General features: G+C 35.6%; 1 protein-coding gene across 1 annotated transcript in view; it reads right to left on the bottom strand.

Moving 5' to 3' along the window:
- LOC111504133 (uncharacterized) overlaps positions 1 to 23,821 on the bottom strand; it is a 76,040-nt gene extending 52,219 nt beyond the window's left edge. Inside the window, exon 1 of the mRNA XM_023158628.2 lies at positions 23,496 to 23,821. The gene's annotated coding sequence lies outside the window, so the exon portion shown is untranslated. The remainder of the gene's footprint in view (positions 1 to 23,495) is intronic.
- Positions 23,822 to 24,043: the final 222 nt, after the last annotated feature.

Genomic DNA, 24,043 nt, shown 5'->3' on the forward strand with positions numbered 1-24,043 from the left:
TTCCTTCAGGAATGAAAACAGAAAGATTCATTTTGTAGACGAGACCTGGGTTAATGCTAGATGTACCAAATCAAAATTTTCGGTTGATTATTATGTCAATTTCTCAAGATGAGCATTTTTTATTGACTTTCAACAGAATTAAAAAAGCCATCCGGTAAATTATAATCGTTTTATTATTAAAATTTATTTACTTTCATTATATGTATTTTGATATCTATTCAAAAATCAATGAAAGAACGAAGTTTAGCCGAGGCTGTGTTACAACTTAACTTAGGGGATAGCATGTATTATATAGAAATATAAAAATGATTACCTAGTATACATTGGTAAGTGAGTAGTTCAGAATCTTTGTAAAACTAAGAAAAAAACAAAGGTTATACATTGTGAATAAGAGTGTAACGGTTTCGTGTCCTCGAATTATTCTAAGATTTGAAAGCTTAATATCTTTCATAAATATAATTTGGATTTTTGTAAATGAGGAATTTATGTATATTGACGAGTAGGTGGAACTGACAGGTTTCAGTAATCGGTAACCAACCTGACTCCTCGAACTTAGGGGATATATGGTCGAATTTTCTCACACCATAAGAAAGACGAATACAATTGTTTTATATTTTTTGTAAGCAATGAACGTCAATTTGTATCAAAGCAGGCTCGCAGATTATATCACAATATGCTAATCTAGACAATATGAGGGTTTCACAAAGTTTCAACTTCAATTTGGAAGTCATAATATCTCTACTTTGTTCGTCTCTACTAGTTGACGTAAGATACTGTACGAGCTACGACAAAGTGAATTTATATGTTTGTGAAATCTCAGATCAGCATCTAGCCTCAAACCCAAGTTCTCGCTTTCTGTAATTATTTGTAGTAAGTCTTGTTCAAGTTTCATTTAAATTTTTCCTTCAATTTCCCACCTTTCGTGTTTTGGACCAAAAAGTATCAGGTGAGATTTTTTTGAATTCAATTTCAGGTTATGGGCTATAGATAGATCCAGTAACTTTTGTAGATCGCCGGTAATTTTTTCCATTGCCGTCTGCCGGTTACTTGGAGGAAATCGATAATATAACTGAGTGTCATCTACATAATGATGACCTATGCAATGATCAATTACTTTATGAAAGTTAGATATATATAAAGAGAACAGAATGGGGCCAAGGATAGAACCCTGAGGTACTCCATAGTCAACAGGTAAAGCACTACAACACTTTCCATCCAGACATACTGACTGAGTCGGATTTCTGAGGTAACTTTTCAATAGATCAACAGTCATTTCACTAAATCCGAGAAATTACATTTTCCTACACAGAATATTGTGGTCTAATGTACCGAATGCTTGAATAAATCTTAGGTGATGTTGACAAGAGCGGTGGTGGGTGGTACTACAGAATGTACGGAATCCAGATTGAACATTTGTCATTAAATTATTATTGTATACAAAAGAATCAATTTGATCTTTCCGCTCGAACGCCCAAATGAGATAATTCAGTTGGATTATCACATTTTGGCAAAGGGAGTACAATTGCATGTTTTCATGCAGAAGAAAAATGATTTGTTTCTATAGAGGAATTGAATATGTGTGTTATGTGGTTGATAAGATAATTTTCAATATACTTCAACATAATTAGAGAATGCTGTCAGATCCAGCACAGTTACTTTTCATACCACTGATGTATTGTTGAGTCTGGAGTCGTGTCACTCTGCGAAAATTCAAAGTACGTCCATTATAGGTCCATTTTAGGTCCATTATGATGATCAGATTTTGCAGGATAAATAATATTTGTGAAGTGGGAGTTTATTTGATTCAGATTTGATAAATCCGCGGGAAGGTTATGGCTGTGTTAATATAACTGATTTAATATAACTTAAAAACTACTTAAATGGGAGTATATTGTATCAGGACATTTGAAACGGTTGATATTCAGGCTTTTCATTGCACGGCATTATTAAGATGGGTGCCTTCTTGAGCTAGTTTATTCATCTGGGTATGTACTACAGCATAAAAAATGTTTTTTGATTTCGGGGAAAGAAAAAAGGCTGACAGTTTGCCGCACATTGAAAGTTATGAAGGATTTGTTCCAGAGGCGCTGTAGAATCTCTAAAAAACCGGAGATTACCAAGAGGAAATGGATGGAAAGTCTTTTGAAAAGTGGTTCGAAACATTTCACCGGAACTTAATGATAATTGTATTGTTGTATTAGACAATGTCCCGTATCATTACAGGAAAATAGAAAAAATTTAACTACAGCCTCAAGGAAATCTAAGATTTAAAACTGGCTGCGTTTAAAAGTGTCCAATTTGAATAAACATTACTCAAAGTGGAACTTTCAACAATAGTTAATCAGCTCAGAAAAATATGATGAATATATTATTGATGAAATTCCCAAAAACTCAAAATAAATTCAGTATATTTGATTTATTTGTTGAATCTTCAGAATCTCACTAACTTCTCGCCGTAAATCCAGCTTACACCTTTTTTTTGAGCCTCACTAGATCGTTATCTGACCCAATATCTATTGAAAAAATCTCGTAACATCAACATAAATCGAACTTATTCTCAAATCCTGAACCATCTCATCGCCAACATCTGGACCAGCTGCGATAGCCAATTCGGAAATCGGTACTTGCCAATAAATTTGGCATAATTTCAAGGTTGACTTGACTTCGTTCCGCAGAGCCAAACAATTGCCAACAGGATTCATACACCAGTAGAGTGTGATAGAGTACAATAACGATAACTAAACCACAATAATATCCATGGTCGGATCTTCGGGAAGGATGGAGGGCTGTTCTACATTCGTTATTGTTTAAGATTACGTCTTCATCCTGTGAATTTTTAGAGCGGTCGAAAAGTTCAAATTTCTGGAATATACAATCCATTACCAAAACATCACCAACAAGAGAGACGATAGATTTTTGGAAGTTTTCAATTAGTAATAGATAATTCATGAAAATCCACGAAATATTAAAATAACGTTTTACTGTGAGATTTTTACTACACGCAACGTGTTTCACTACGCAATACTTCTTCAGGTGAATCTTGTTCAAATTGAAAATGGTATATTCGAAAAGATGAGTTTTTAGAAAGAAAGGTTTATGATTTCTACTTCCAATGTAATTTTTTTTCGATACACACTTTTTGAAGAAAACACTTGTCTGGTATTATGAACCAGTGTATAAAATGAAGTATTTTGTTCAAATGAATCAATTTTTCACTACTACCAATGTTATAACAACTGAAATTTTCACTTTTTTCATTACTAGACAACAGCTGTCATCTAAAATTCAATATACTTTCTCAAATTGGAAGGTGGAGATATATCTGTAAAGTATTTCATGAAATGTACGGTTATTACTATGAGCATGTTTTTTAGTACCATTATGATATTTCTTATATTGAAGGAACGAAAAAATAAACTCTTCCTACAGTCGGGTACGATAATGTATACAACATTACTATCTTCGAAATATATTTTATTCAACGATTAGCGAAATAACAAGTAATGGATTCAATATAAACCTCTAATGGAACCACCAACGTAGGCAAAGTGAAGGTTTCAATGAACGTCCTGAAGCTGGGAGCTTTAGAATACCCCTGCCATATAAATATCACTCGTGGAGACATTTATATGGCAGGGGTACCAAAATTCGAGAGAGGGACAAACACAGGAGACCAACGAAGCAGAACCAGAGACCACCCCTGAGAGTCGCTATCAGGCTGCTCCGGTAAGTATAAATTTTTTTTTAACCAGACTTGAAATTCATCTCATTTTCAGATTCACTGAGAAACAAAACTTGCTCGCCACATAAAGACGCTCGTCTCCGGTTAGTTTTTGGAGACCCCATGCAAAAGTTCAGTTAAGAAAGCCATGATTAAAGGAAACATTAGACTGGAAAGTAAAAGCACCAAAAGGCTGAAATTCAACTGAAAGAGGTCAGATGTCAATCTTGCTGAAGTGCCTATCAGTATATAAGTAGAGGACCGCTCCGGAGAATGGACGGAGGTGGATGGACAGCATGGGATGTTCTGCACACAGTAACCGTGTGGAGAAGATTTCAACTCAGAGCACTCAACCCGTGAGGGGGCATGGGGGGTGGTACCAAAAAGGATGTATGTCCCTGAGTCATACACTATCGACACTTTCGAAATTCCTCTCATCTAGAAAGCGTTATCACCATAAATTGGGGCCCGTTATCGCTCATGAAGTAACCAAGTATCTGAATCACTGTCTACAGAGGAGATGGACATCGACTGAATAACTCCCGGATCAATAACATGAGCATCTCGGTTCCTAAACATTTGATCCAGGAAGTGACTAAGTTGCCTCCTCAAGAGTAGATATCACATGAACCTGTTTGCAGTAAAGTATTGAGTAGCAGAAGCCAAATCTGCACCAGGGAAAGAAACGAACTTCACCTAAACACAGCAAAAGCTTGAACTCAAATGATGATTTACCCAAACCAGTATCGCCAGGTATAGCTGACCATTCATATGAAAACCTTGTTGGATTATTCTTCACAATGTAATTTAGGCCTGTCGCCGGAGGTATCAGCGTTTGGCAGAACCACCTCCGTCAGCGGAGCCAAAATAGATCGCTCGCCATTTGCGAGGTTGAAAAAAACCTAACCTATTCAGGAATTCATATATCAGATGCTTGCTTCAAATATTTTTTGGACAGCATCTGTAGTATTCTGGACAGTCATTTCCATATTTTAATCGAGAGAATGATATATAGAAATTTCTACCTCGTCGGGTATTGAAATGATGAAATTTTCATCGATAGCTACACTCAAATCACCACAACACATTTTATTGTTCTCATCTCATTGAACTTGTTGATAATTTGAAGTGAAGCTAATTTTGTAGAAGCCATCTGCTGAGGTCTGATATTTCATATTTCCTCTAGGACATTTCTGATTTGTCTGAATTAATTATCATCTGCGTGAATAAAAAAGTGCACTAGAAGTTGATGATTTCAGTTCATCAACATACAATCAAACGACTACAGGTCCTAGAGCCGAGCCTTGTGGTACGGCTGTTTCAATAACCTGAATTTCAGAAGTGACTGATCGTATTTCTCCATGACGGTGACACTCTATATCCTATTTATCATGAAAGATCATATTGTGCAACAATCTCTTCTGAAAGAATATTATAATTGATACAATAGAAGACTCTACTTAGTACAATCCAGCAGGGCACTCTCCTGCTTCAATGTAACTGACAAGAAAGTCATAAGAAGAAGTTATTAGTTGAGAAAGCAGATATAAAACAATGTCTTTTTTCTGATTTGATTCCATTTCACTATTTCATTTCCGCATGATATTTCAATAATAATATAGTGACTTCTAAAAAAGTATTTCTGTCCCTCCCCCTGTCTCTGATTATATCATCACCGTTGCATTCTCTTTGTTTCTGTGGACGAAGTCAACACAATTATTTAGATATTGTTGTTTGTTTTCTATAGTACCGGAAGGATATCAAAAATGTAGAGAGTTTGGTTATCGACTTTCACTGAAGCGGAATTTTTTCGATACTATCAGTATTCGAAGTTCTGTTTCAGATTTGATTCAGTTAATGTCAAGAGATTTGGAATTTCATCTGGCTTTTACAATGAACAATGAGTTTACAGTGAACAATGAGCTCTCAATCTGATATCGTCTTCACCTTATTTCTTGTCTCGGAGATAAAAAATGTAGAAGTATTTTTTGCATTGGAGTGGTTGGAGATATGATGAGCATTCCAAGAGCGGAACCTGAAAAAAGCTTTCTGAAATTTAATTCCACAAGAATGACGTTTTATAAAGAAAAATGTTCTTCACAAGTATTTTTTCAAGAACAGAACACAAGCACTACAAGAAATGAGCTTGGGTCAAAAAAATCGTTGTTTGATTTAATGCAATTTGGCAGCTTCATGATATAGTCATGGTGGAGCTCCAAAAAATCTTGGAAAATTGGAACACCTACTGAAAATCTTCATTTCGAAAATTTAGTTAGAGATTCATAAATTATCTTTCCCATTGATTAACAAATTTTTGGGGGTTTATGTTCTGAACCACATAAATATTAGAAGAGTTCTATAATTAAGGCATATCCAGCTAATATCACCCAAAATATATGAAGAGGGCAGCCACGGCTGGCGAAATGTCAGGAAAAAAATATCTAATTCTTTAAAAATTTGGTATTTCGTTCCCAAACACTGGAACACTGATCAGGCGATATTGAGCTCTTTGAGAGGTCTAAGGTTAATAAGTATTATACTATACCTACGCAATAAAAACCGGTTCATATGTTGCGGAATTTATGACTACATGATCTGTAAAATATTTCTATGAGGAACGTTTCGTCATTCCTTTTCAAGTTTTCCATGATGGAAATTGAAATTTTGAAGTTAAAACGAACGTCAACTGAGTATCATAAAATGCTGGTAAATGATTTGAACTGATTCTTACTCAACTAGTAATGCTAATTTTCAGTATAGCTGGTGCATTAATTACATTTGTGAATGTGGAATGTTCCTCCTGACAAAAATCAAGTAGTTTTCATAAAAGAGCTGTAAAACAACGCATTTCAAACTTATCATTCCAACCTTTTTCTTTAAAAAATATTTGAATACCTAAAAAAGAGGAATGAAATAGGTAATGCATTCAACGTTTAAAGGGATTCCTTTCTATTTCACCGTTTAGCAACATCGGTTATAGCTAATAAAGGACAATGAATCTGTTACCTGTATGAGACAAACAAAGATGACATATTTCAAAGGCGTGCTGTTCTGTTTACTTATGTTCCGAGTTCCGAGACATTCTGTGACATATGACATTTTGTGCACCTAACATATCTTCCTCTATATAAATAAAACACAAAATAACTGTTGTTTATGTGGCTTGTGGAGGTGGTATTGAACTATAATTTATATTTTGCCTTAATTGTTGATTTATAAAGATACTTTTCCTTTTTTAAAGTAGAATATCTAGGTACGTATAAATTATTTCAACTTGATATAGGCGCTGTTGCCAACATGTGAATTAGATACAAATCCCTTCTATACAATGGAGAGACAACTGAAATAGTCTTGAAATCATCAACAAATTTTTCGTCTCCTACCAAAATTGACTAATTGCTACCAATGTCATTACATTTTTCGTATTCAAAATATCTGCAGTATTTTGTCTGATGATTGCACAAAAATTATAATGTATTGCCACCCAGTTATCAGCTACCGGAATCAATAATCGATCATTATGTGGTTTTCAATAACAATTCAACAGTGGACGTGATCAGTTTTAATGATAGAAATACTTTGCAAAAAACATCCATTTCTGGTTGCACCTTCGACAATTGCTTACGTAAACAATTTTACGCTTGATGTATCCGATTGATGGTTGTAATTTAGTAACTTTGAAATGTTTCCAGTTTTTGGATTTATCTTGGTATTGGTTTAACCTACATCTTTTTCACCTTACATACAGTACATATATTTTTATTGCAATCTTTTTTCATGACAAAGCCACAATCTGTTATAATAATATTCAGATATTCTGAAAAAATGTTTCTACGTCGAAGATATTACATCAGGTTTCCTACAAATCATTTATATTTATAACATAGTATTCAAAACTGGATTTCTAGTCGAGTATTCTTGAAATAAAACAGGAACAATATACAGGATGGTCAAATAAAAACGAAACAGAGCCGTTATCAGGAATCACTCAAACATTTCAGAAAAACTTGATAAGTATCATATCCTGATGATGCTAACTTGGTTAGGTTGATTCATTACAAATATTTGATTCATATCCGAACAGAAACATAGAAATCAGAGATATATTCTTTAATGATGGTTTTGAATTTCCGAGATGATTTTGACTCATATTCATGAAACATTTCCTATATTTTCTGATTGATTGATTAAGAGGTTCTTGTAATGGCATAGATATGTGGATGACGTTTTGGTATGTTTTACAGGTACTAAGAGGCAATTAAATACTTTTCAAGCCGAATTAAAATAAACAAAATACTTGCCAAAAAAGTCTACGCAAAAGCGATTCGAGACGTTTTTCCTATTGATAAGGTAGATAACGTTTTTTGGACAACCAAATGAACAATTGTCGAGATATTAAAATTGCATATAGAACAAGTAATACGTTGGGAAAGTCAGTTAAAAATAATAAAAAAACAAACAAAATTTGAGAAATTGGGCAGGAGTATATAAATTAAAGTGTGGAACGTGCCTTAAGGTATATATTGGTCAAACTGGCATAACATTTAGGAATCGAATCCAGGAACCTACCTTAGGTAGAGGTTCAGGTAATTTTTTGAAGGTAGTCTCAATTACGGTTACCTTTAGTATATAAATATTAGTGTAAGAAACAATTTGAAGTATTCAAATCACTTGACAATAGAAAACAAAAAATTGGGAAAATTTTCATGCAATCGAGGATGAGGAATCAGCAACTGATTTATTCATAAAAAATAAAAGAAATATACTTCTACAAAAGGGGTACTGAATAAAATTCAAAAAAAGAGAAAACCTTGGATAACCTCAGCTCTAGTAAAGTTTGTCAACAGAAGGAATATGTTATTTAATCAATGGAAACTTGATAAAGAGAATCATTCTCTCTTGAGACAATTCATAACGTATAGAAATGAATTGAATACATTGTTGTAGAAATCTAAGGCTGGTTATTATAAGAAAGAAATAGATGAAAAGAAAAACAGTGCAAAACTACTATGGAAAACAGTGAATGCTGCTTGTTCTAAACCATCCAAAAGAACGTAAGTAACAGAAATTGAAAATGGGGATAACAAAACCACAACTGACCCTATAGTGATTGCGAAATTTTTTTTTGACCATTATACTAAAATCGGTGAGGACCTACACTCAAAATAGAAACTCCTCGAAATTATAAAGAGCTCAGAAATGTTAACCAAAGTTGAATATATTCAACTGAAGCAAATATAGGTGAAGTTGAAAAAAGCATTAACCACTTAAAAAAACATAAAGTAGCAGGAATAGATGATACATCGGTAGAAGTGTTTCAATATGTTAAAGAATATCTTAAAGAGCCACTAACACTGATCATCAATAAAATACTAACTACTCTCATGAAGACAGTTTGAGTATATATGAGATGATGAAGTTCAGGGTACCTCAAGGCACAATATTTGATCCAATTCTTTTCACAGTATATCTCAATAACCTGTTCGATATCCACATTAAAAGGACAATTATAAGCTATGCAGACGACACAGCAGTTTTCTACGAAGCTGGAAGTTGGAACTCCCTCAGGACTAAAGCAAAAAATGACTTTGAAACAATCATTGACTGACTCAATTTCAAACTAATGACTATAAATTGGTTCCACATATAACTAAAACTATAGCCAAGAGTTCTAGCATTTTTCTTGGGCCAAATATATGTAACGATCTGCTAATTGAATTGAAACCACTGAATTCATTGTCTCTGTTCAAGAAGAAGCTGAAATTATGGCTGATTTCAAGATCAAGAATTTTCACACATCGATTAATTGATATAGAAAATACATATTATGATACTAATTAAGTAAAGCCTAACGACGATAATTCGTATATCTTCCTGAATACTCCCAATCTTATTGTTATAATATCTTGAAAAGTAATTTGATTTTTATTAAATGTTTGCTATTGTATATTACTATTTAGTATTACTACCTTGAAAGAAGTTATTTTGTTGACTGTTTTCTCAAGCCATTTTTGTTTCAACTTTGGGCTACTGTTTTTTTATAATCAAGCTATATCATATTATTGAGTTTTTTTGTTTTATTTGATTTTGTATCAATTGACTTTCTGTATCTTTTCGCTATTTATGAATTATTATTATTACATAAAAAAAATCAACAGTTCACTTAGATATTACACTTTTTTTGAAAAAACTAGACTCAAAAACTGCATCTGCATTATTTGGTCTCCGCAATACTATATCTCATTGATTGTCTTCACATGGTTTATACTGAAAATCAAGCAGTTTCAGTCTTGTGGCATCTCAAATGTTGATATTAGCTTAAAAATAAAAGATGTTAGTTGTCGCGCCCTCTAGTAGCATATGTAGCAGTTACTTTGTATTCCCGTTCCTTTTCTAATAAAGCAGTTTCTTGCTGATAGTTGAACAAGTCGGAGTGTTTTTATTGTTTCCTTCCGCCTGCTTTTTAATAGGTTATGTGCCCAGAACACCACGTGTAAATAAAAACATTGAAACAAGTGTTACCGCAGTTTGTTCATTCAGTAAAGTGAAATGTCGATCAACTATTTAAACAGTTGTCCAAAACTACTCGGTCGCGAGAACTTCGACGAGTGGAGTTTTGCACTGGAAAACATCTTTGTCTTGGAGGGCTTGACCAAATGTATTGATGGGACCGAGACGGACACAGTTTTAATCGCGAAAGCGAAGGCAAAACTCATCCTTACCATTGATCCCTCTTTATATATGCACGTTAAAGATGCCGCTACCGCAAAGGACGTCTGGTTAAAAATTAAAAACCTCTATGAAGACACTGGTTTTGTCAGAAAAATCGGGCTCCTGCGTACGTTAATATCCCTTCGTTTGGAAAGCTGTGAAAACATGGAAAGCTACGTCAACCAAGTCGTTGAAACGTCTCAGAAATTGAAAAGGACAGGTTTCAACATCGACGAGGAATGGATCGGTTCTCTGCTTTTGGCCGGTCTCCCAGAAAGGTTTGCACCCATGATCATGGCAGTGGAGCATTCAGGTATGAAGATTACTACCGATTCAATTAAAACAAAGTTATTAGACATGTGCACAGATGGCACCACCAGAGGCAAAAGTGGAAACGCTTTCGTAGCTAAGCGAAACTTTACGACACAACCAAGAGATGGCAAGGCAAAGACATTTAACAGAAAATCGTCAGACAGTTGTCAAAGTCAAAACGACAAATATCAAAAACAAAAACAAAAGGATTTAACCGAAATTATTTGTTTTAAGTGCAAGAAAACTGGGCATTACATGTCTCATTGTCCGGAAAAATCAAATTCATCACAAAGAAATGCCTTTAGTGCAGTATTTCTTAGTGGCAAATATAATAAAAACGATTTTTACCTAGACTCCGGAGCCAGTAAACATATGACTCCTAATGAAAGTTGGCTGCATGACTGTTCAGAAGCAACTGTAAAAGAAATTTTAGTGGCAAACGAAGAAATTTTACCAGTAAAATTCTCTGGGAGTTTGAATATTGTCACAGATTGTAATGGAAAATCTCATGAAATAGAAGTTGAAGAAGTTTTGTGCATACCAAAACTAACCACAAACCTCATATCAGTAAGTGAGATTATTGCTAAAGGTAACAGAGTTATATTCACCCACGAAGGATGTTCGATTGTTAATAGCTCTGGTGTACAGATAGCTACAGCAAGCTTAGTAGACGGCGTTTATAAACTAAACTTGAAGATAGAACAATGCTTATTGGCCATATCCCCTGAAACGTGGCACAGACGATTAGCTCACATCAACAGCCAAGATATGTACAAAATGAAGGATTGTGTGAATGGATTATCACTAAAAGAGAAGGTAAACATAGATAAATCTAACTGCATAGTTTGCTGTGAGGGCAAACAAACAAGATTACCTTTTTCAAATACAAGTAAGCTTAGTCTGAACTTATTAGACATAATACATGGTGACATCTGTGGTCCCATGGAAAATGTGTCCATTGGCGGCTCTAGGTATTTTCTACTTTTAGTCGATGACTGTAGTCGCATGTCATTTGTGTATTTCTTAAAGTCTAAAAGTCAAGCTTTTTCTAAGTTTAAAGAATTTAAAGCTATGGCAGAAAAACAGAAAAGCAAAAAAATAAAAGTATTCCGCACAGATCAAGGTGGTGAATTTTGTTCAAATGAGTTTAAGACATTTTTAAAAACCGAAGGAATAATACACCAAATGACCAATGCCTACACGCCAGAACAAAATGGGGTTGCTGAGCGCCATAATCGAACCCTTATAGAAAAAGCAAGATGCCTACTGTTTGATGCTGGCTTAGAAAAACGTTTCTGGGCAGAAGCAGTCAACACTGCTAGTTATCTAAGAAATCGTTGTGTAGCAAGTGGTATTGATGGAAAAACACCATATGAAATTTGGGTAGGACAAAAACCAGACCTGTCAAAGCTCAAAATTTTTGGAAGTTCCTGTATGGTGCATATACCTAAGGACAAGCGTACAAAATTTGAAAAAAAGGCAAAAAGACACATACTTGTTGGCTATTCAGAGAATATCAAAGGTTATAGAGTCTATAACCCAGACATTGATGACATAACAACCAGTAGAGATGTCATAGTTTATGAAGACTATACAAGTAAAAGATTTGAAAATACATCAGAAGTAGTAAACTATGAAGAAGTTGTTGGAATGTCAGAAGCAGTGGGGGATTTAGATTACAATCCAGCTGTTGAGAATATTAGTGAAGGCAGTTCGTTCACTGACTTGGACGATTTAGATCCAGACTATATTCCAAACAATGCTGATGATGTTGAAACTCGAACAGAAGTAAGAAGATCTGGAAGAGAAAGAAAAGAAAAGAAATTTGAGGATTATGTTACTTATCTGAGCGCTGCAGATAGCAACATCTGTTTTGAGGAGTTCCCAACCACATACTCACAGGCTATGGGTAGAAACGACAAAGACGAGTGGCAAAAGGCCATGCAGGAAGAGATGAACAACCTGGTGGAAAATGAATCGTGGGAAGTTGTCGACCTACCATCGAACGGTACATTGGTTGAGTGCAAGTGGGTATATAAAATAAAATGTGATACTGAAAATAATAAAAGCTATCGTGCTAGATTAGTGGCGAAAGGTTTTACTCAAAGAGAAGGAGTGGACTATGGTGAAACCTTCTCACCGGTAGTTAGGTATTCTACACTTAGGTTACTAATGGCATTGTCTGTAGATTTAGGTCTAGACGTAAGTCACTTAGATGTAACTACGGCCTTTTTACACGGACACTTAGACGAAGTTGTATATATGAGACAACCTGAGGGTTTTATCAAATCAGGATATGAAGGCAAAGTTTTAAGGTTAAAACGTGCCCTTTATGGCTTAAAACAAGCGTCACGTGTCTGGTATAAAAAAGTCGAGGATATATTGTTGTGTCTAGGCTATAGTGAATCAGCTCTTGAACCTTGCGTTTTTATAAAGCATGTCAATAGTTTTCTTACTGTGATTGCACTATACGTTGACGATTTTTTAATTTTCTCAAACAACATAGCCGAAAGTACGGATTTGAAAGAGAAATTGGCAGACCATTTTAAACTAAAAGACTTAGGTCAGGCCAAACATATTTTGGGAGTAAGTGTGTGCATTGATAAGAAAAACGAAGTTATAACCCTAGATCAAAGTAAATACATTGATTCACTATTGACTCGATTCAACATGATTGACTGTAAACCTATTGATACTCCTATGGAAAATGGTTTAAGCTTAAATAAGGGTGACAAAAACTGTAATTCATTGTTACCATATAGGCAGCTCATTGGTGGATTAATGTATCTCGCCGTAATGACGAGACCTGATATTTCTTACTCAGTCAGCTATCTTAGTCAGTACAATAGTTGCTTTGATGTTAGTCATTGGAAATCCGCAAAAAGAGTTTTAAAATATTTGCAGAAAACCAGAAATTTTTGTCTTAAGTATAAAAAGGGTTCTGGTCAATTACTGGGTTTTGTAGACTCTGACTGGGGTAGCAGCACAGTTGACAGGAGGTCTTATACTGGTTTCTGTTTTAAATATTCCGAGTGTGTTATTTCCTGGGAAAGCACCAAACAAAAAACTGTAGCACTCTCAACGACGGAAGCCGAATATATGGCCTTGTCTGAGGCATCGAAAGAAGCCGTTTATCTGAGGAACTTGTTAGGTGAAATTAAAGGCTCATTTAATTGTGTTCAGCTATACTGTGACAATCAAAGCGCAATTAAATTATGTAATAATCCTGTATATCACAAAAGAACAAAGCATATAGATGTACGACACCATTACATCAGAGATGTTGTTACTAACAAATTTATAAATGTTGTGTACATTCAAACAAATGAAATGGTGGCTGACATCTTGACTAAGGCTTTACCTTCTGTTAAGCATTATAAGTTTCTGAAGACTCTTGGAATAGAATGATTTTTATTGTTTAACCTAGTGGGGGTGTTGATATTAGCTTAAAAATAAAAGATGTTAGTTGTCGCGCCCTCTAGTAGCATATGTAGCAGTTACTTTGTATTCCCGTTCCTTTTCTAATAAAGCAGTTTCTTGCTGATAGTTGAACAAGTCGGAGTGTTTTTATTGTTTCCTTCCGCCTGCTTTTTAATATCAAATACTTCATGCCTAACAATAATAATAATGATTTCCAAGCACTCACAGCTTCACCTACTCGAAAATGATTTTATTTGAAATAGATCCAGAGTTATTTTTTGAATGTCCGTCCTAATTGGGATAGAAACCACGCCTTATGAATCACATTGTAATGGCGTCAGAAAAAGACATTGGAAAGGCTGTTGCCACATGCCTACTCAGGTCATGGTTAATGCACTTTGTTGTTTGGCAAATTCAAATTGTTTTGAATGTTATTCAACCCAGACTCGTTTCACTCTGTTTTAAAACAAGACACATCAAACAACTAATGACAAAGACCTCCGTATTACATACAGCAAAGGTGACCCCAGTGAGTATTACATAACAAAATGTTACAGTAGCTGCTGTTATTTCTCTTGCGTACAGAAAGTACATTTTCAATTATCTATCAGTTCTATGGAGAAGGCTGATGAATATTTAAATTTTTTATGGTGAGTGAAAATATTGGTTAAGGACAAATTTGGTCTGAGTGGTTTACAAGTAATATTTCATATTTCTTGCGGAGAAAACGAAGTTTTTCTATGGATCTATCCGAGATCTTTTTCCATGCATTTCATCTGTCGATTAGGAGACCATGAATTACATTAATAAGAATTTCACACCCATAAGATTATTTCGTTTGTGAAACTAGGTAATCAAAATGTCAAAGGTTGTTATTGCCACCTCGTTTTTGAACATTTATGCTGTTTTTATAGAAATAATAATATTATCATTCATCATTGTGCTTTGGTGTCAGAAACAGGAGTTCGAACTGGCTGAAGTCATATTAAGAACACCGTAAACAAATAGTTCATCATGGCATTGAATCTAGATGATTTTCGGTCATCAGCATATAAAAGGATGTTTTGAAAAGTGTTTGAATATTCAAACCAGCTTTTTCCGAATCATTTATGGAAACTAAAACAACAACGGACTCAGGTGCTGTCCCTGTGGAACAACCGAAACTTCATGCTACTGGTTATCCAAGTCAGTGCAGTTGTTTTCAGAATATATTACTAGGTTCATCTCAATATCTTGTTTTGAGGAAAAATCGTGTTGGGACTTTGATAAACTGAGATAATGAAATAACATATCAATAAATTGATGGATGAAGCTGTTACTACGTGGTAGGGGATCATAATGAAAACAGAAATGAAAATATCTATTTTTTTACCACTTTTATTTGTAACTAACGTTACTGCAGTTTCGTCCTATATGGACATTATTTATTTTTGTATAAGTTTATTGTATAAGTCTGAGAATGTCCATATAGGACGAAACTGCAGTAACGTTAGTTACAAATAAAAGTGGTAAAAACATAGAAAATAACATATCATATATTGAGACTTCTGGTAGTTTGCTAAAAGTCGGATAATTTTCTAATACCCCGGTAATTTTCTAGTCTCTTCATGAATTGGTGACAAAGAGAAATTTTCCAGTCGTTTGGAAAAGTTCCGGTCCTCTTGGATCTGTTGAATATGATGCAAAGTTGATAACAAAGACTGAGAGATGATTTGCACACAGTATATGAGGGGTAACCATCAAGACTAGCTGCCTTCTTGATATCTAGTGAATTTATTTTTTCTTTTATTGAGTTTCTAGTGAAAGTTACTGAACAACAAGCTATAAACTAAACACTAAAAGAAGATAACACCTAACACCGAACTTTGAGATATACTTTAATCGTTATTGTGGTTCTTCAACAATGAGCTAATGATGTTTTTTAGTATTCATTAGACTCTTCGTCACAATTTTCAATATACTATAAATTCCTCCAGTTTCTTAAAGTTTTATGCGGTTTAATTGTGTATTTTCTTACATTTTTCAGCTGAAATTTCGGTCGCGACCTCAAATATAAATTTCAACCGTAATTTTCTACCACTTTCATCACCACATTCCACTTATTTGATCAACAGAAACTATTCCGTTTTTATGCGAGCTACGATATCTTGAAAAAACAAATTCTGGGTTAATTTTTTCTCAAGCGCATAATCTTTCACTTATACAGTGTGGTCCAACGAAAACTTAACACCTCGATTTTCCGGCGTTAACATGAAAATGTGGAAAATCGCTCGAACCCGTCAATTGCTGATTCGAGGGGGAACAACTTTTCCGCTGTTTTCATCCCCGTGACTTCAACCCCCTAACGGGGGTGAGCACAACCCCTTGATTTTGAATAGGGATGAGGGGTGTTGAGATACCTCATTTTGAAGATCTTATCGTGTACTATCTGCCCGTAAAATTTCACTTCAAAATATCCATCGATAATGAAATAACAGCGAAAATAGTGAGAGAGGCAATATGGAATTTATCTCGAGAATATTATTCGTATCCGACGCATTTCAAAGGTATTGAGTGGTTAATTTTTTGTCCAAAAAAGTAGACGGACCTTGTTTTTGTACCTTAGTCTATCGTGAATTGTTAAGAACGGTACAAGTGTGTACAAGCGATTGTAAATTTGTAGTGGAATTAAAATGGTGTATTCCGTAGAAGAAAGGGTGGAAATGATAAAATTATTTTTCCGAAATAACGACTCTGCGCGCACAACAGCGGCTTTATTTAACGAACGACATCCTGGAAAAAATGTATCCGCTGCTTACGTTGTGCAACTGGTTGCCAAATTTGACGCTACTGGGTCAGTTGGAAACAAAAAGAGGGTGCATGAAAGAGACGAAGCGAGGGACGTGGCTGTCTTAGGTCATATAGCAATGGATCCGACCGTTAGTACTAGGAAATTGTCCGAGGTATCTGGTGTTTCACGCACAACAATCATGAGAATCCTGAAACAACATAAATTCCATCCGTATAAGATACGATTGGTTCAGGAACTGAATGAGGATGATCCCGATCGCCGACTCCAGTTCTGTGAAGTGATCAGTGAAATAATTAACTGCAATCAAAACTACATGTTCGATATCTGTTTTTCGGACGAGTGTTCATTTTACCTTAACGGCATTGTAAACCGGCATAACTGTCGGTATTGGTCAGATGAAAATCCACGATTATTTCGTGAGGTGTATACACAGCGCCCCCAAAAATTAAATGTTTGGGCGGGTATTTATGGAAATCACATAATCGGCCCTTTTTTTCTACCCGGTAATCTCACAGGCCAACTTTATCTCGATCTATTGGAGAACGCTATTTATCCAGCCCTCGTGCAAGTATTGGAGAATGCAGAAGACCATCAAACGATCATTTTCCAACAAGATGGCGCACCACCTCACTTTGTTCAACCGGTGCGTCAGTTTTTAGATGACAATTTTCCTCACGCCTGGATTGGAAGAAGGGGACATATTGAGTGGCCACCCAGATCACCGGATCTGGCTCCACTGGACTTTTTTCTATGGGGTCACCTGAAATCCAAGATTTACGCTACCCAGCCTGAGTCACTGGATGATTTGCGAACTCGGATCATTAATGAATGCCGTCAAATTACACCAGACATCTTGAGTAATGTACGTGAACGTTTTCAGCAAAACTTATATTACTGCATGGAAGTGGATGGTGCCCATTTCGAACATTTAATAAAGTAATCACAAAAGTACGTACTCTTCCACTCTTTTACCTGTCATGTCGTTATCGATGGATATTTTGAAGCGAAATTTTACGGTCAGATAGTACACGATAAGATCTTCAAAATGAGGTATCTCAACACCCCTCATCCCTATTCAAAATCAAGGGGTTGTGCTCACCCCCGTTAGGGGGTTGAAGTCACGGGGATGAAAACAGTGGAACAGTTGTTCCCCCTCGAATCAGAAATTGACGGGTTCGAGCGATTTTCCACATTTTCATGTTAACGCCGGAAACTCGAGGTGTTAAGTTTTCGTTGGACCACACTGTATATTAATCTATGCACCTAAATTTGGGTCGCTTATAAATAACCTGTCATGAAATTTCCATATAAATGGTAATTGATGGAATTTAATTTTGGTCCTACACAAATACTGCGGGCAACATCTAGTGAAAGGTCTTTGACCTAAAGAATGGCATAACTCGGAATCATCTTCGTCTATTTAATCCCATTAAATTCGTTCGATTGAGGATTTTTCTTGGTCGATTGAAGACGATCGGGCTAAGTTAACGATGTAACATTCGACGTTACGTTTGAATTGCCACGGGTAGGAATTTGGATGAACTGTAATTCAAGCTATGGATCATGGACCTTTGATTTATGATTAACGTTTGATTAGCTATGTTGAACGTCACGCTGAATTAGTAGTTCTTGAATATAATTTGATTTTCGTTGAATACTTTCGGCAATGAAACTGAATAATTTATCACTAAAGAAACAAACAATCATCCTATGAGAACAATCCGAAGATATATGGTAATGCCATATTGCTAAATAAGGAATATGGGTAGTTCTCTGTACAGTTTCATCCATGGATGTATATATTCCTTTTTCAATAAAACGAACTTCTAATGGCAAACGTTGATTTAACAGAGATTGCGAGCAAGCTGGAACCTCCAGAAATCTCGTCTCGTTTTCGGCAGTGCCGAAAACCGAACTAGGTTTGTTAATGCACGCAACAGCTGTAAAAAATCTAACAAATAACAGACCAGTCATTTTGCTATCAGTGATATCAAAATCATGATAAATGATGTCAAAATGATATCAAAACCACCTTATCATTTGGAAGGCTTTAACATCTTGGGTGATCATCAATATTATGGCTTTCGTTAACAAAGATCAACAGGCGACCTTCTATCGTATGTCACCCACAATTGGAATACGGCAATCGAGAAACATGGAGAGTCAAGATCTGTTGCGCTTGATATATCTAAAGCATAGCGTTTGCTAGGCAAAACTTTGATGCTATGACTTGTCGAATCATGTTTGTGTATGGCTCTCCAGCTTCCTGAAAAAACGTTCCCTGCAAGTGGCTGTCAATGGATATCTTTCGAAGTCAACGCTGGTGTTCCTCACAGAGATCCATATGGTCTCCAACCCTCTTATTTTATATCAACGACTTATTGGAAAAAACCAAGAATCCAATATCTTGCTTTTCTGATGATAGCACACTTGTCTCGTCATACCATTCGGATTCCAGGACATCGGCTGAGGAGGCACATCTTCACGGCAGCAGGAGGTTGCATATCTTAATGAGGATCTAGAGGTGACTTTCAATTGGTGTGAAAGTAACCAGGTTTGAATCAATGCAACGAAAACCCAAGTATCGGTTTTCTACAAAAAGATAAATGTCTCCGATCCGGATATAATAACGTTAGAATCAAAACTGAAATTTGTCATTCGATAATCAACACAGAAGTGGTGCTAACATCGTTGTTCAGTGTTTGAAACCTGTACTGTTAGAACAATTATCTGAACTTGTCAATTATTTCTCAATCACTTTGACCTTGACCTCTCGGAATGTCACATTTCGAAATAGAGATACCTACATTCTTCTATCATTTTAATTCACTCACAAATTCTGGTGATTTCGTTGAATAACTAAATCTAATTCTTTTATTGTTCTTGAAATAACGGTGGCATACATTGTTTATTTCAATTGAAATAAGCGTCCCTGAATTAGTCATTTGATTTTGAAACCTAATTTTCAAACACACAGTAACCCTAGATTTCAATAGGACACACATCTACTTAATAATCAAACCTTTGTCAACCACGAAGACCCTCATGTCAAAAATTTTTGAACGGAAATAATGGTCAAATGACACCTTAATCGAAAGGTCTTTCAATTCTGTATCCAGCTCTGTAACATTTTTGAAATTACAATAATGAGCAATGTTAAAAAAATTGTCTTTTGATTTTTTACCTAATTCAAAACTAGAATACACAATTCCACTATTTGAAATGTTCAATATGGTTTTGAATTGCACCAGCAAGTGACTGCTGAAGTTGATGTTTATATAAAAATTATTTTGAAATAGTCACTCTCAGCTCAGTTTTCATTTTCGTAGTGCTTGAACTCACAAAGGCATTAATGCTGCATTTCTAGGCCATATTATTTTGGATAGAAAATACACAGTCTTTTACTGAGTTGTCCAGAGCCTCGGGAATGTGTCGTTCAAACGTTTTTCAGATTCTTCATCGACACAATTTAATGTTAACAACAATAAAATGAATCATGGATTAGAATATATCAACTGTAATCAAGTAACAACATGTTTTTCGGATAAATTTATCTTTTTTTCAAGGTCGTGTTAGGTATCCCACGTTAAAAGGTAAGACCTCGTTAGTCCTTAGCTCGTACAAGTTTCTCAACGTCTGAGAGTTGTCGTTCGTATGAGGGCGACAGCTGATTTACGGAAAAACAGATTTTAACACAGATATTTTTTCAAACAAAACACAAGCACTACAGGAAAATCCTTAAGGCACCCTCAGAGCCGTGCCTGTGCGAAAGTACCGATTTACATTGGATTTGAATCGCTGGAGACTAAATCCATTTGGAAAAATGATTCCAGGAAGTTTATTCCACATAAACACAGTTTTTCAGATGGAAGAGTTCTCAAACAGTGAACTTCGAGGTGTACTGAGTTGAACCTTAAACTGATGAGCAGCCACAGTCGAATTTCGAATTTCTGATATGTACCGCTCTTGGTGGAATCAAATGTGCCAAGTCACTTGAACACTTTCCGTGAAAGTATCTATAGAAGAGAGACAATATTCCAGGCTATCAAGGTTGCATGTCATGTTCCTGTCTCCAATCAAGCGGATGGCTCTTTTCTGGATAGAATCCAGCAACTTCAGGGTATGTATGGAGGCAGAGCTCCATACATTAGAGCAATACTTCAAATGAGGTCTGATCTGAGCTTTATAAAGCATCAAAAGTTGCTGAGGTGTGTACCGGTTTCTGGTTCGGATCAGTGTACCAAGCTTTTGAGAAGCAGCCTTTGCAATTCCAGCAACATGATTGTGTCAAGACATACTGGTGTCCATTTTAACCCCCAATAAACTTATTGAAGCAGAAAGCGAGATGGTCTGACCTGACATCATTATATCCGGTTTGGAGACATCTACCTTCCTGGAGAAAACCGATGTCTGAGTTTTTGTGGCATTGAATCGAACCTGGTTACTTTCACCCCAATTCTAAATAGCTTCTAGATCCTCATTAAGATATGCAACCTCCTGCTGCCGGTGAAGATGTGCCTCCGCCGATGTCCTGGAATCCAAATGGAATGACGAGACAAGTATACTGTCGTCAGCAAAGCAATATATTGGATTCTTGTTTTTTTCCAATAAGTCGTTGATATACAATTAAAAGAGGGTTGGAGGCAATATGGATCCCTGGGGAACACCAGCGTTGATGGTGATAGTATTCGAGACATATCCATCGACGGCTAGTTGCAGGGAACCTTCCTCCAGGAAGCTGGAGAATCATATACAAAAATGATCCGGCAAGCCACACCACCGAAGTTTGGCCAGCCAACCCTCACGCCACACACGGTCAAAGGCCTTAGAAATATCAACAGCAACAGGTCTTGACTCTTCATGATTCTCTATAGCTTTATTCCAAATATGGGTGACATACGGAAGAAGGTCGCCTGTTGATGTTTGTTTCCGGAAGCCAAATTGATGGTCGCTCAAGACGTTGAAGCCTTCCAAATATTTGAGGATATGGTGGTTTACGACTTTTTCCATGATTTTTAATATCACTGCTAGCAAAACGACTGGTTTATAGTTATTTGGAAGATTTTTCTTGCCCTATTTGAGAATAGGTTGAACAAGAAGAAATGGACGAGTAAATCGTCAAAATCGCCTTCCACAGAGTGATTCAAATGTCACGCCAAATTCACTTTCAATAGCTCCAAAAACTGAAAGATTCGGAAGGAATTTTGGGAAAACATGTTACAGGACCATTATTTTTGAAAGTTAACTTAAAATAGTAAGGGATACTTCACTTTGCTGAATAACCAAGTTATGCCTCAAACAATGTCAACAACAATGTCACACAGTTGTCAGTTTCTGCTTGATCTAGGGATTCGTAGATCTACTCATACTCTAAGAAAGGGTTCTCTCCAAAATAGAAAGCAATATGTAATTCAACGAAAGTCATTTTTTTTGGAAGAAAATCAGTTTTTTATTGACATTTTTTCGGTATTTGTTACCTTCCACAATCTTAAAGTTTCGGATTCCAAAATCTGCCTCCTCTTCAGAAATGGAAAAAAAAATTCAAAATATTGGCAGTTATTCCTTTTTGATTATTTATTTCTTTACTTCTTCGGCAGATGTCAAAGGAGTTTTGAAATATGAAAAATAAAATATGAAGCTGAATTGGGTGCAGCTTGTGCGTGATGATGATGTGTTGAATTTTTTCTATATATAAACATGTACAATTGTAAATGTTGATGTATTTGCATAGACGACATAGTGAATGATCCAGAATCATTTGAAATTGGAGTACCGCAGAAAACAGTCTCAGGACCTATCCTTTTCAATATATGCCCGGAGTTTCGTCGTTTCTGAGATACAGGGTATTCAAGTTTAAAAAAAAAGAGTGTTCATAAAATATCATAAATATCCTAACACCGATCTGGCTGAAATTTGCTACAGTTATAAGACGCTTATTTGGCCCTATCAATAGTGAAATTATTAGGTACAGTGGTGTCTCAGAGGGCATTACAGCCAAAAATATTGAAAAAAAAGTATTTTTTAGCATAATCAACTGAAAATACAACTTTTGCGTTGCTTGTATTTCCTTCATATCTAGTTTCGTTTTCGAAGAAAAAAAATTAAAGCCACTTTGCTCAGAGGGCATTACAGACAACAATATTGGAAAAAAGTATTTTTTAGCATAATCAACTGAAAATACAACTTTTTCGTTGCTTGTCTTTCCTTCGTTTTCGAGGAAAAAAATTGAAGCCACTTTGCATATCATAAATAATTAGAAATTTCAGAATTTCGAACATGTTTTTCAGTTCATGCATAATTTTCTGAAAATAATGAATATTTGCAAAGTGTGACATTTCAGGGATATTGCTGAATTTGAACATATGTCAGTGACCCAAATTTTCAAATTCGTTTCTGTATAATTTTGTAAAAATTTGTATTTTTGTAAGAATCCCCTCCATAATTTGATTTTTCAAAAAGCTGACTCTTGCTGATTCAACATTGTATTCGTGAAAAAATTATGTGATATCGAATCAAACATTCAATAAAATTGCTGCTTACCTATGGAATTCGCAAAAATAAGAATAATCCAAAAAACATCGAACCTCCAAAACCACAACTCTCACTAATTACGGTCGCCTTCAAGAGATTGACCACTAATTTCGGAAATCGTCATTGGTAACTGTTGGAAAATCGCTTCAGTACATTCACATCACCGCGGAAAGCGAAAAAGTCACTTTTCGAAAAACGCGATCACATTTTCAAAAGCGGACTCACATCACCTATCTCTCTCAACAACGGTGAGTCGCGAATGAAACACGCTCGATTGTTTTTCAACAATACTCGATCCAGTGCACTCTGAATGTTGTTGCTAAATGTAGGTTACGTTTCAGAGAAGCCGAAGCCGCAGAAGTGATGGTTTCTAGCTTGTTGGCAGAGGCGTCCGTCGAAAAGAATTGTGATGGAAATAGAAGATGAAAGTGTTGAGCACAGATATGGTTTCTAAATAATTGAACGCAGTGGCGCTTCTGCAATTCTGTAAATCATTTAGTGATAATGAGTTCACTAACACAATTTGCCTTTTTGTAAAAAAGAAGGAGTTTGAGTTT

Source organism: Leptinotarsa decemlineata, unplaced genomic scaffold, assembly GCF_025532065.1.
Source record: "Leptinotarsa decemlineata unplaced genomic scaffold, Ldec_3_MD MMD2_P_RNA_scaffold_1, whole genome shotgun sequence".
In the NCBI taxonomy this organism is placed as follows: Eukaryota; Metazoa; Arthropoda; class Insecta; order Coleoptera; family Chrysomelidae; genus Leptinotarsa; species Leptinotarsa decemlineata.